The 15,280-nt window shown below is 40.3% G+C and overlaps 1 pseudogene; it reads right to left on the bottom strand.

The window, feature by feature from the left end:
• LOC147218705 (uncharacterized) overlaps nt 1–15,280 on the bottom strand; it is a 53,914-nt pseudogene that overhangs the window by 31,244 nt on the left and 7,390 nt on the right.

Below are 15,280 nucleotides of genomic sequence, written 5' to 3' on the forward strand. Positions count from 1 at the left end.
TCAATGGATATATTAGTGCAGACAATAGAGGTGATGAAGAAGTGATGGGCAGGTTTGGTATCCAGGATGGAAACACAGAGGTACAGATAGTGGTGGACTTTGCAAGAAGAATGGCAATGGCGTTAGTGTATACTTGTTCCTGAAAAGCAGGAGCATAAGATAACTTATGAAAGCAGACGTAGGAGCACGAAGGTAGACTAAATCTGGTATTGACAAAGTAATCTGAGGATGAATCTGGTGACAAAAAAGGTCAAGAGGACAAAGGCAGTGCTCAAGATGAAGTGGGGTAATTGAAAAAGGAGTACTATTGTATGGTTTTCAGGGACAAGATGAGAACAGCTCTTGATGGTCAGGGAAAACATCTAGATGACTGGACAACTACAGCTAATGTTATCAGGGAGACAGTTAGGAGATTACTTTGTGTGTCGTCTGGAAAGTAAGTAGATAAGGATGCCTGGTGGTGGAATGAGGTGCAAGGAAAAAGTGCAAAGTCAGCAAAGAATAAGTGGGACACTGAGGGGACTGAAGAGAACAGACAAGAGTAGAGGAAGATGCAGCACAAGGTAAATGCAGATGTGGCAAAGGCAAAGCAAAGTGCGTACAATGACTTGTATGCTGGGTTGGACAGTAAGGAGGGACAGAATGATTTCTACAGGTTGGCAAAACAGAGAGATAAAGATGGAAAGGATGTACAGCAGGTTCAGGTGAGTGAGTATAGAGAGGGGAACGTATTGACAGATGCTAAAGGGATGATAGAAGATGGAAAGAGAACTTTGAAGAGCTGATGAATGTGGAAAATGAAAGTGATGGAAGGATGTAGATTAGTAAAGGTGAAGTGAGAAAAGCATTGAACAGGATAGAGAGTGGAAAGGCGGTTGGTCTTGATGATATACCTTGGAGGCATGGAGGTGTCGAAGAGAGGCAGTGGTAAAATTTCTGGCTGGATTATTCAACAGGACTTTGGAGAGTGAGAGGACACCTGAGGAATGAAGAAGTGTGATGGTGACCATTTTCAAGAATAAGGGAGATGTGCAGCATTGCAGCAACCATAGAAAGTTGATGAGCCATACAATGAAGTTTTGGAAAGAATAGTGGAAACTAGACTGAGAACAGAAGTCAGCATTTGTTAGCAGCAGTATGGTTTCTTGCCGAGATACAGTACTACAGATGCAATATTTGCTTTGTGAATGCTGATAGAGAGGTACAGAGAGGGTCAGAGGAAACTGTATTGCGCCTTTGCAGACCTAGAAGAAGCATATGATATGGTGCCAAGAGACGATCTCTGGTGTTGTATGAGGAAGTCTGGAGAAGTAGAGAAGAATGTTAGATGTTAGATATTTTGGAGATAAGGCCAGAGAAGCCAGAGTGAGATGATACATTCATGTACAGAGGTGAAATAGTGAATTTATTGGTAGAAGGATTCTGTGATTGGAGCTGCCAGGCAGGAGGTGTAGAGGAAAACCAAAGGGAAGATTTATAGATGTAGTCAAAGAGGAAATGAAGTTAGTCGGTGTGAGAGAGGAGAATACAGAGAATCGGGTTATATTGAAACAGTTTATTCGCATTGGTGAACTGTGAATGGAGAGGAAGAAGATTTGGCAAGGACTGAACACATTAGTCAACATTTGTTTACATTGTTAACAATTCAAATACAGTAAAATGGTAGAAAGTTGGTTAGTTTAGTTTCAAAATCTCTGGACAGAATGAAACAATTCAATTAATATCGAAGAACTTTTAAAGTCAGCTGTATTGTCAATCTCTCCGCCTGTACTGGACATACAGAGGAAATGAGAAGACGTTTCTCACAATCCCAAAAATCCCTAAAATTAAAGTAACAGTATAGAAAAATATTCTCTTTCTTCTTTTGGCTTTTCCCTCCAGGGGTGTCCACAGCAAATCAACCTTCTTCATCTAACTCTATTCTCTGTATCTTCCTCTGTATCTCACACCAACTAACTTCATATCGCCTCTCAATGCATCCATAAATCTTCTCTTTGGTCTTCCTAGACCTCCTGCCTGGCACTTCCAATTCCAGCATGACTAAACCATCTAAGTGTGGCTTCTCTGACCTTCTTACTCTCCTAGCATCTGTCAATACATTTCCCTCTCTATCATTAATCACCCGGACCTGTTGTACATACTTTCCATCTTTTTCTCTCTGTTTCGCGAACCTGTATAGATCATTCTCTTCCTCCTTACTGTCCTACCGAGCATACAGGTCATCGTACGCCCTTCGTTTTGCCTTTATTACCTCTATCTTTACCGTTAGTTACTTCAGTTCCCTCAGTGTCCCACTTCTTTGCTCACCACTTTCTGTGTATATGCTGTACTCCTGCACTTCCTCATTCCACCACCAAGATTCCTTATTTACTTTCCTTCCAGAAGACACACCAAGTACTCTCCTACCGGTCTCCCTGATCACATTAGCTGTAGTTGTTCAGTCATCTGCAAGCTCTCCCTGACCATCCAGAGTCTTTCTCAACTCCTCCCTGAAAACCACACAGCACTCCTCCCTTTTCAGCTTCCACCACTTTGCCCTCTGCTCTGCCTTTGTCCCTTGATCTTCCTTGTCACCATCCTATGCTGTCGGGCTACACTCTCACCTACCAGCACTCTGCAGTAAGTGATCTCCTTCAGATTACCTCATCTTTACAAGATATAGTCTACCTATGTGCTCTTGCCTGCGCTCTTTTAAGTTACCCTACATTCCTATCTTTTCTGGAAAAAAGTATTAAATCCAGCCATTTCCATCCTTTTGCAAAGTCTACCACCATCTGTCCCTCTGCATTCCTATCCTGGAGACCAAACCTGCCCATCACTTCCTCATCACCTTTATTGTCTGCACCAACATGTCCATTGAAGTCTGCACCAATTATCACTCTCTCATCTCTGGAGATATTCTGCATCACTTCATCTAACTCATTGTAGAACTTCTCCTTAACCTCTAACTCACATCCCACCTGTGGGGCATACCCATTAACAACATTGAGCATCGCACACTCAATTTCCAGTTTCAGACACAGAAGTCTATCTGATATTTTTTTCACCCTCAGAAAATTCCTAACAAACTCCTCCTTCATGATAACTCCTTCTCCCAATCTCTTCTTTTCAGTACCATGATAGTACAACTTAAAACCCGCTGCTAAGCTTCTAGCTGTACCACCTTTCGACCTAGTCTCCTGGACTCACAGTATGTCCACCTTCCTCCTCTGCATCATGTCAACCATCTCTCTTCCTTTTCCTGTCATTGTCCCAATATTCAAAGTCCCTACTCCCAGTCTCTACTCTTCTTTCCTCTCCTCTTCTCTCTCTGCTTCCAAACACAACTTCCTCCTCTGTTTCTTCAACCCACAGTAGTCCAATTTCCACTGGTACCCTTAAGGTCAAGGGTGGCCAACCAGTCAGAGGCAAAGAGCCTCAGTTTTTAATTCCTCTTCCCTCAGCCGCAGGGAATCTTCAATCTTTGTAGTTACAGTTAACAGTTAAGACAATTCATATTTCATTGTATTTCTTATTCTTCCTCCTTTCTACTATTATCTATTACTGTTATGTTTTTTACTTGAAACTCTGGCACAACAATTTCCTTCGGGATTAATAAAGTTGTTTTCATCTCTCTCTCATGTGTTGCTACAACGAGCCACATCATACAAATGGGCATACATGAACTTCCTCAATCCCTTCCCTGCACTCTCTCGATCTGTCATACACACAGACCTCTGCTCTGCCACATATCAACATGATAATGACAAAAACTGACTCCCACGGAACAAAGACCACTGGCCGGTAATTTAAACAATGAACACTGCATGCACTGTCTCACAAACAAACTCTCAGTTCAATGTTCAGTTCATGTCTACAAACAAAAAATATATTAACTTATAATAGCATTTTTTTCTCTTACCATGCATGTTGCTTCATGGGACTTCTGGCATTCCTTACACTCAACAATCCTTTTCAAAACTAGTTCATAGTCAGTTGTTGCCACTCGAAGCAGTTCTTTCACATGTGTCTGTCAGAATGGTTTGATGCTTTGATTCCACATGTATCAGGGTAGAAAAAAGAGAGACTCTCAGAGGTATGTCGACCCAAACACTGACAGTATCTTACAATTATTGAAAAGATCCAATCTGTTAAAATCATATCAGATTGAGCAGAAGTTTATGATATGCTGAAGATGATGATGAAAAATTTCTTCTATAAGAATACCATCCAGGGCTAATAGACCGGCTGAAGCCATTGGGAAACACAGAAGTCCAGATAATTTTCCAAAAGCCTGATTGTAATCCTTTTTTTATCACACACTCTGCTCTGACAAATGAAATCATCAGCTGCAGCTGGAAAGTGGCAACGTTTACACAAATAAATTTAGAAACAGATTCACTTCCACCTCCTTCAGTGATTGTACCTGGCCTTTCTAAGCAGAGAAATAATGTACATTAACTGATAAGCATGTCTAATTAAATGGCACACATGTAGAATCGGATTCTGTGCGGTTCAGTGATTTGGCCCTTCTGAGCAGTGGTCAAACTTTGTTTCTTTCCTGATTATTACTAAATATAGTAAAGTATTTGTAAAACTTTGTTGTATATTAATGTAGTACTGTACTATAATATAATGTTATCTACTATAGTATTAATTTCACCAAAATAGCTCTTATTTAACTGTAAGATTAAATGACATGAGCATTTATTTTTTGTCATTTCAGTGGTTTAGCTGCCTATGCAAGGGCCTTACCAACATCCCTACAATGTGCTGCTTTAGAAAAGTTATTTTTATTTACTCACGTGCTGCACTAAAGAAGTTTTAAGCTTTTGTAGTCAACTTGATTATTTCCATTTTATGACTTTTTTTATGAAACAATACAATGAAACGTGTTGGAAAGTTTTATGCATGCACGGTTTTGAATGCAGGATCTCCTCTTGTGGACAAGAACTGTACATTGCACTGTTGAATTATTATTCTCTGGTTGCATTTTAGCAGTGGCGGGCTGTGCATTTTACACCTAGGCCTTCAGTAGTGGTCCCAATCAACCCCCCCCCCGCCTGAGCGCTGCAGCTTTTTGGTTAATGAGAAGCCGCTTTATATAGAAAGCAACGTCATCAACACTTATTTTTTGCGTAAAGGGCTTGCAGAACCAATTGCGCAGGCCCCCCCAAGGCAGATTTCTTTGACTTTGACCCTGCCTGGAAACAGATGATGGCTAAAATGTGATTGGTTAAACGCTTTAATATGAAAATACATGTCTGGAAGTGGCACAGCCAGGGGAAAAGCTATGACAGGAAGTGAACAGACTATTTGTATATGATCAATAATGGAGAATTTTTTAAAAATGAATTATTGAAAAATATTCAACAGTAAGGTGGCAAGTTTGTGAATTGCATAAGTGCTAGACAAACATGTTATCATAGGTGTGATGTACTTCTTGAATGATTGGCAGTTGAGGTTGGTTTTAGTGTAGTAGATGTGAACTGAATGATTGTCACTTTCTTGTGTTTTGTTGCTCAGTTTTTCACAGCAATTTCTCCGGAAAACTGAGCTAAAACAGATTATACTGAGCTTTCTGGTAGCACACATATCCTCTCACCCAGCGCAAAACCTAGACAAATAACTGCATGTTAACTTTTAGAAAACACATTCCTTGAATAGCAGCTCATTGAAACAGTAAGACGTGAATAGTTGCCCCAAAAATAATGAGCAGCTGTCTCTCTCTTCTCTTTATTGCTTTGTTTGTGTGATGACACTATTTTTCTCCCACACATCTGATATGCATAATTTTTGACTTAATTTAAACAGTTAAAAAAAACTGATCACATGGTGTTCAGATGTGAAAATTGTCACATGTATGCACACTTGTATCAAAAAGTGAGTACATAACAATGTCTGGAAGAATTACTGAGCTTATGCTTCAAGGTAACAGCCTGTTTCAACAGGGACATTCAGGGCTGAGACTCTTTAAGCGGGGATAGGTGGAGCTGTTTGATCGCTTGTTATCCAGGTGCGTTGCTCCAAGGTCGCTGCGTTAACATTTCTAGCCTAATTATATGAAGTCAAATCCAAGGTCTTCTCACATCTGAGTTAATTAGGCTTAGCAAGGAACCTTTCTCACTGCATACTAGAAAATCTTCAAACTCCTGAAAGATTTTTATTTTTCATTTTAGCAGCTTTCTTTTAACATGGTGTTCAAAACCAAACTGAGAGCATGTTATTTCTCCATATCCTTCTGTGTTTATCTGTCTGTGATCTGAGATGGGGTTAAATCAAGGTACCTAATTTATTTCTTTGCACAGTTATTTGTTTTTGATAGCCAATTCCAAATTATTTTAAACCCATGAAGGGTAAGAATATGATTGCAAACATTTCATTATCGATGCCTTAAAGAATTTATATGATGAATAAAAAAAAAAAGAGGGAATTGAAATGAGTTCTTTACTGACACAGATGGAATTACCAATAGATCTTTCATCAAAGCCTTAGATGACAGCACTGTATCGTTCACTTCTGGCAGCTGGAAGTGCTTTTTTCTGCATAAGACCCAGATTAATGCATATCTGTGGCTCTACAATGTAGTGCTTCATCTCCATTTAATCAGATTATTCAGTGTGCCTGTGGAGAATAATTTTCAACAAAGGCAAAGAAAAATACACACCACTCAATGGTCAGTTTTTCCAATGAGAAAGATAATGAATTTCATCACATACTGAAACAGTTGTTTTCTTCTGTGTGACACATCATCACAACTATAGTACATCAAATGTGGAGCAATGATCCCGAGTGAATTACATTTTTATGGCATTCGAGTGCAATTAGTTCATCAGCGAAAAGAGGAGATCATTTTCAATGGTTCAACTACATTTAATGGCAGCCCAACGGATGCTGGCGCAGCAGAAATAACCCTGCACTAGAGGACTTCAAAAGAAGATGACAGCCATTGCCATAAACTGCTATTTTAAGCTGTTACTCTGTGAGCAATTTACCTAAAATCCATGCTGTCATTTGTGAGGAAAATTGAGTATTCACATGGAGAATGTCATATATAGATTAATCTGCTTGGGTCAGCAATTACTTCATTATCTTTGGACTTATTTCTATATTGTACTTGAATTATTCTTGATTTTTATTCATGTCAAGGCATATTTTGTCAGCGTATTAGCACAGGTGTTTTTCAATTATGCAATGCAATCATAAAAACATAACACTGATTGAGATAGGTACTAAATAATGTCAGTTATACCCAGTCAATGACAGAAATTATTGTCTCACAGCTTCACGCTTGTCAAGCCACCCATAATGATATCCGATGGGTAAACTTGAAATTGGACAGGTGAGACGGGATGTCACCTTAATGCAGCCTCAGGGCGGCATGGGCCTGTGTCTCCTCCAGCCAGCCTCAGGGGGACATGGGCCAGCCTCTCTCTGATCCCTCTCTCAAGCCCAGATGAATGCAGAAGATTGCATCATGAAGGGCATCCGGTGTAAACATGCAAATCAATCATAATAACCAAATCATACTGGATCGGTCGAGGCCCTGGTTAACAACGACCGCCATTTGTACCGATGACCTACAAGGAGCCAATGCAAACCGAGGAAGACAGAGAGGAGGAAAGCGTGTTTGGAAGCAGAGAGAGAAGAGGAAAGGCAAAAGTCTGGAACTGAGAGTGGGACTGCGTCAGGAAGGGCATCCGGTGTAAAACTTTTGCCAAAACCAAACATGCCAGTCAACCATAACCATATCATACCGGATCGGTCGTGGACCGGGTTAACAACAACCGCCATTGGTACTGATGACCTACAGGGTACCAGTGGTAATTAGGTTACTGTGGGTCGAAGAACAAGAACAAGAGGAGGAGGGCGTGTTCAGAAGCAGAGGGAGGAAGAAAAGGAAAGAGCCTGGGACTGAGAGTAAGGACTTTGAATATTGGGACAATGACAGAAAAACGTAGAGAGTTGGTCGACATGATGAAGAGAAGGATGGTGGATATACTGTGTGTCTAGGCCACCAGGTGGTAAGGTAGTAACGCTAGAAGCTTAGGAGCAGGCTATAAGTTGTACTATCATGGTACTGACAGGAAGAGAAATGGAGTTGGAGTTATCTTGAAGGAGGAGTTTGTTAAGAATGTTCTGGGGGAGAAAAAAATATCAGACAGACTTATGAGTTTGAAACTGGAAATTGAAGGTGTGACCCGCAGGTGGGATGTGAGTCTGAGGAGAAGTTCTGGAATGAGCTAGATGAAGTGATGCAGAATATCTCCAGAGATGAGAAAGTAGTAATTGGAGCAGGGGTGAAGGGGATGAAGAAGGGATGGGCAGATTTGGTATTCAGGATAGGAACGCAGAGGGACAGATGGTGGTAGATTTTGCAAAAAGGATGGAAATGGCTGAAGTGTACACTTTTTTCCAGAAATACAGGAAAATAGGGTAACTTATGAGAGGAGGCAGGAGCCCCCAGGAGGTAACCTGAAAGAGGTAACTTGAAAGAGACCTGAAAGAGATCAGTGACTGCAAAGTAGTTGTAGGTAAGAGTGTAGCCCAACAGCATAGGATGGTGGTTTGTAGAATGACTGATGACAAGGAAGATCAAGAGGACAAAGGCAGAGCAGAGGAAAAAGTGGTGGAAGCTGAAAAGGGAGGAGTGCTGTATGGTTTTCAGGGAGGAGTTGAGAAAGGCTCTGGGTGGTAAGGGTGAGCCTCTAGATGATTGGATGACAACAGCTAGTGTTATCAGCAAGACAGGTAGGAGAGTACTTGGTGTGTCATCTGGAAGGAAAGTCGATGAGGAGACTTGGTGGTGAAGTGAGGAAGTACAGGAGTATATTCGGAGAAAGCGGTTAGCAAAGAAGAAGTGGGATACTCAGAGGACTGAAGAGAACAGACAGGAGTACAGGGAGATACAACGAAAGGTAAAGATAGAGGTAGCAAAGGCAAAACAAAGGACATACAATGAACTGTATGCTTATTTGGATAGTATGGAGGAAGAGAATGATCTATACAGTTTGGCAAAACAGAGGGATAAAGATGAAAAGGATGTACAACAGGTCCAGGTGATTGAGGATAGAGAGGGAAATGTTTTGACAGATGCTAGAAGAGTGATGGGAAGATGGAAAGAGTACTTTGAAGGGCTGATGAATGAGGAAAATGAAAGAAAGGCAAGGGTAGACCTCAAAGTAGCAGAGATTAGCAAAAGTGAAGTGAGGAAGGCATTGACGAGGATGAGGAGTGGAAAAGGAAGTTGGTCCTGATATACTTGTGGAGATGTGAAAGTGTCTAGGAGAGGCAGCGGTAGAGTTTCTGACTAGATTATTCAACAGGATCTTAGAGAGTGAGAAGATGTCTGAAAAATGGAGACAGAGTGGGATGGTGCAGAATTGCAGCATCTATAGAGGGATAAAATTGACGAGCCATACAAATAAGTTATAAGAAAGGATAGCGCAAACTAGACTGAGAGCATAAGTCAGCATTTGTGAACAGCAGTATGGCCTCATGCCTCAAAACAGTACTACAGATGCAGTATTTGTGTTGAGAATTCTAATAGAGAAGTACAGAGAAGGCCAGAGGGAGTTGCATTGTGTTTTTGTAGACCTAGAAAAAGCATATGACAGGGTGCCAAGAGAGGAGCTCTGGTATTGTATTTGAAAGTATAGAGTGGCAGAGACGTATGTTAGACTGGTGCAGGACATGTATGCTAGCTGTGAGTTAGTGGGGAGGTTTGCTGTAGGGTAACAGAGAAGTTCAAGTTGGAAGTGGGACTCCATCAGGGATCAGCTCTGAGCCCCTTCTTGTTCGCAATGGTGATGGATACGCTGACGGATGAGGTTAGACAGGAATCTCCATGGACCATGATCTTTGCAGATGACATTGTGATTTGTAGTGAGAGCAGAGAACACATTGAGGATATCTAGAGAGGTGGAGGTATGCGCTGGGAAGGAGAGGAATGAAAATTAGTTGCAGCAAGACAGAATATATGTGTGCGAATGAAAGGAACTAAGGTAGAACGGTGAGGCTACAGGGAGCGGAGATCAAGAAGCTGGAGGATTTCAGGTACTTGGGGTCAACAGTCCAGAGCAATGGAGAGTGTGGAAAAGAGGTGAAGTGACGGGTCCAAGCAGGTTGGAACGGGTGGAGAAAAGTGTCAGGGGTACTATACGATAGAAGACTATCAGCCAGAATGAAAATAAAGGTATACAAGACAATGGTGAGACCAGCGATGCTGTATGGCCTAGAAACAATTATAATGACAAAAGATGGGAGGCAGAGCTAGAGGTTGCAGAGATGAAGATGCTAAAGTTCTCTTTGGGAGTGACAAGGATGGATAGGATCAGGAATTAATCTATAAGAAGAACAGTAAATGTTAGGTGTTTTGGAGAGACGGTCAGAGAAGCCAGACTGGGATGGTTCGGTCATGTACAAAGGGGGGATAGTCAATATATTGGTAGACGGATGCTGGAATTGGAGGTGCCAGGCAGGAGGTTTCAAAGAGGACCAAAGAGAAGATTTATGGACATAGTGAGAGAGGATATGAAGGTAGTTGATATGAGAGAGGAGGACTCAGAGAATAGAGTTAGATCCAGAAGGTTGATTCGCTGTGGCGGCCTCTGAAGGGAAAATCCGAAAGAAGACAGGATGTCAACTTGACAGGGAAAAATAGAGCAAAGGAAAGGCTCCCTTGGTCAAAGGAAAGAGGATTCAATACCATTAACACGAACATCTTCAGTAGCTGGTATTATTCATATTTTACCAAAGGACATTAGAAAAAAGAAGTTTTTAAAAACGTATCTACCTGTGCATTTCTTAGCTGCTGTTATCTATCTCATCCCTATATAAAGGAAAAATCTTCAGGTTTCAAATAAAATAAAATACCAGAAAAAACTCTGTACACAATATACATATGAGGATGTCAAACTCACAATAAATTTTGAGCCAGCCTCTTTACTGTGAGGCAGGCTTCACAAAGCCTCAGTCATTCTGAAAAGAGGTTCCTGAAAAAGATTACTGGCAGTGTCTTCGTTGCCATGGCTGCAGTGAGAGAATCCCTGATGTTTATTTTACCCCGGTGTTTTTATAGCAAACAACTGAGATACTGATCAGAAGTTCTTTCATTCTGACAGAGAATGATATAGCCCTTGTTATTGTTTTCTTTTTTCCCCCTCTTAAAAATGATAAATGATTTTGTTACATTATAGATAAATCATCGCAAAATAGTTGAAATCTATGGGAGATATTGAAAAGTTATATCAGACACAGTTCATATGACAAATATTGACAGTGGATTCAACAAACAAGTCAATTGTTCATTACTTTCCTTTTTGGATGATGAAATAATAATAATAATTTTAGACTTGGGAGCTTTTGAAGATCATTTCAATTAAAATGCTCTCTCATTCTACTGTATTCAATGTTTCTGCATCCATATCGTGAAAAGGTCATTTGTGTTAGTAGTTTTAACCCACGGTTTAAGTGAGGGGTTAGACTTGTTCCCTGACAAGTGGTTTCTGCCTTTCACAATACACAGTGTTGATTATTCTGTCATTTACATAGAGCTCCGGGGCTGTTTAGTTTTGTTTTTGTCATGTCTTTTGCAAATGTTCTGATGAAAAGACATGTGAAGCAAAATCAGAAAAGCTATATAGTTATATATATATTAGTTGACAAGAAATGCAAGATTTAAACAATAAGGTAACATTGTTCTTTTCATGGATGCATTCATTGGTTAAACTGCTATTTTTAACAAAATGACAAAACTGAAAATTCGCTGTATTTCAGTTGCAGTGCTACATTGCAACACTGTGTGGTTAATTGTTCACATATATATCGAGATTTGTCTAATGTCAACTTTTTCTCAACAAGCAAACCAATTCCCAGCCAACAGGATGGACTATTCAACACATACCAAATATTTATCACTATGAATAACATTAACATTAACATTATACAAAATCCAGATACAGAGCATCAATGCTTAAGGAAAACACTGTTTTGCTCATCTTCACCTATCACAACCTCAACAAATACTGAGAAGGAGGTTTATTACGGTTTTCTAAGTACTTTGATTTTTTAAAAGCCAAAGGACTTTTCCAACTTTGAAATATTCAGTTCTCTTGATTTTCAACATGTAAGACATCTAAGAAGAGAATATACTGTGGAATGTTTTTTAAGGTACTGTTGAAAATGAACGACATTCATATGAAAGCAGCACTTATTTAAAGTCATGTCCACAATAGTGAGTGTGATGTTTGACGAAGTCAGAGTTTTAAGGATACAGAAATTCACTGATTGAGCCTTTTCCCTACTGATTATAATAAAGAAAGGTTTCTTAGAAATATTCATGATTTAAAAAAAAATACGTATTATATATTTTTTTATGTTTTATATAATTTATATATATATAATTTATCGTTTGAAGGTTGTGTATATATTTTTTGCTACTTCTCGCTTGTAGTAGATATCCCAAAAGGTTTATACACTGTTGCCAATGAATTTAGCTTTTTTTAAAAACATTGTGTGATCCAACAAATAAGAAATTAAAATAGATATTACCTACAAATCTACCTCTTTAAAAAAAATAAAGCCTGAGAAAAATTTGTGCCCAAACTTTGTAGAAGTGTGTTCCCTGACAAGAAAATCTACCATAACTTGTACTAAAGATTGCCTGAACTCGAGGAGGTAATCCTTTAGCCTGATCATTTGAAATGTTTGTTTTCTTTTTAAGACAAGAATACATTTTGAGGGACTCCCAGGTTACTCCCAGGTAAGGGGAGAGGAGAATAAAAATAACAATAATAATAATAATAATAACCTAATAACATACCCACTGTCGTCAAGTATATGTTGGAGGAAGCCACAAGGAAAGCATTGAAGTTAAAGTGTTTACTATTTTGCACATGATAATCAGGGTACATTGAGTTGAAACATCTTCTTCTTCTTTTCTTTTCAGCTTTTCCCTCAGGGGTGAAATTTCCTCCCTCCTAAACAAAGTGGTAAGCCAGGTAAACTGACAGAAAAGGGTCACCAGACACTGAGGCAATTAGTGCAAAAAGGTCGTCAACATTCTGCAGAGTCAATCGCTACAGACCTCCAAACTTCATGTGGCTTTCAGATTAGCTCAGAAACACTGCACAGAGAGCTTCATAGAATGGGTTTCCATGACCAAGCAGCTACATTCAAGCCACACATCACCAAATGCAACGCAGTTGGATGCAGTGGTTTAAAGCATGCCGCCACTGGACTCAAGAGCAGTGGAGACACGTTCTCTGAGTGACAAATCGCGCGTCTCTATCTGGCAATCTGATGATTGAGTCTGAGTTTGGCGGTTGCCAGGAGAACAGTACTTGTCTGACTGCATTGTGCCAAGCGGGAAAATTTGGTGGGGGGGGGGAATATGGTACGGGGTTGTTTTTCAGGGGCTGGGCTTGCCCCTTAGTTCCAGTGAATTGAACTCTAAAAGCTTCAGCATACCAAGACATTTTGGCCAATTCCATGCTCCCAACTTTGTGGGAACAGTTTGGAACTGCCCCTTTTCCAACATGACTGTGTACCACTGCACAAAGCAGGGTCCATAAAGACAAGGATGAACTTGACTGGCCTGCACAGAGTCCTGACCTCAACCTGATAGAACACCTTTGGGATGAATTCGAGCAGAGACTGAGAGCCAGGCCTTATTGTCCAACGTCAGTGTGTGACAGCCTTCCCAGAAGAGCTGAAGCTGTTTTAGTCGCAAAGGGTGGACCCTTGTAATATTGAACTCTATGGATTAGTACATGGATGTAAGCTCATATGCCAGTCAAGGCAGTTGAGCAAATACTTTTGGCTATATATATTTGCTACTCCAGGCTTCCTCATACAATAGCAGAGTTCCTCTCTTGGGACCCTGTTGTATGTTTTTCTAGGTCTACAAAAGTGCTATGCAACTCTCTCTGACCTTCTCTGTACTTCTTAAAGCAAATACTACATCTGTAGTACTCTTTCTAGGCACGAAGCCATACTGCTGCTCACAAATGCTAACTTCTGCTCTCAGTCTGGTTTCCACTACTCTTTTTCATAACTTTATTGAGTGGCCCATCAACTTTATCCCTCTATAGTTACTGCAATCGTCTTCAGAGCCAAATAATCCTAGTTTGATTCCTAGCTCCTCCTAATGTGTCGAAGTGTTGTTGAGCAAGACACTGAACCCCTGACTGCTCTCCTGGCGCTGGTTGACAGCAGCCAACTGCTCATGGCTCATCTATGATGGAGGTTAATTGCTGAGAACGAATATCCGGGCAGGGGTTAATAAAGAAAAAAATGTTAATTACTATTATTGTTATTTAAAATGAGCACCATCTAACTTCTCCATTCCGAAGGTACCTTCTCACTCTCCAAATCCTGATGAATAATCTAGCCAGAAATTCTACCAATCTCTGCTACTTCAGTCCCCTTGGTGCCACACTTCTTTGCTCACTTCCTCACTCAACCATACACCACTCCTCCCTTTTCAGCTTCCACCACTTTGTCCTCTGCTCTGCCTTTGTCCTCTTGATTTTCCTTTTCACCAGTCATCCTACAATCCAACATCCTATGCTGTCTGGCTAAACTCTCACCTACCACTACTTTGCAGTCACTGATCTCCTTCAGATTACCTCGACTATACAAGATATAGTCTACCTGCATGTTCCTACCTTCGCTCTTATAAGTTACCCTGTGTTCCTGTCTTTTCAAGAAAAAAACATTTACTCTGCGATTACAATCCTTTTTGCAAAATCTACCACTATCTGTCCTACTGCGTTCCTATCCTGGATACCAAACTTGCCCATCACTTCCTCATCACTTCTATTGTCTGCACCAACATGTCCATGGCAGTCATTGTTAGTCTGGGCCATGACAGATCCGGTATAAGATTTTTAGGTTTGACTCGCATATTTGGCTTTGGCACAAGTTTTATGCCGGATGTTTTTCCTGACACAACCCTCTCCCCATCTACATGGGCTTGGGACCAGCTTAAGGGAACACTGACCTGTGCTGCCCTGTGGCTGCACTACATTGTGTTAAAACATATATATGTATTAATACAATGCTAGTGAGTACTTAATTACACCAGAGAGTAGTTATGCATATTTACAGTTAATTTTCTTGGCATGCCTACCAGTGTAATATACTGTATAATCAGACATACCTTGCAGAACAAAGGAAGACATTTTTCTAGATAGCGCAAAAGGAAAAACTTGTTTTTTTGGTTATGTCAAAAACAGTTATTGTGGTAAAATATACATGGATAAATGCCCATGCACACCTCACAAATAAACAAACAACC

Source organism: Fistularia commersonii, chromosome 26 (genome assembly GCF_037954325.1).
Source record: "Fistularia commersonii isolate RoL2024-O1a breed Wild chromosome 26, RoL_Fcom_v1.0, whole genome shotgun sequence".
Lineage (NCBI taxonomy): Eukaryota > Metazoa > Chordata > Actinopteri > Syngnathiformes > Fistulariidae > Fistularia > Fistularia commersonii.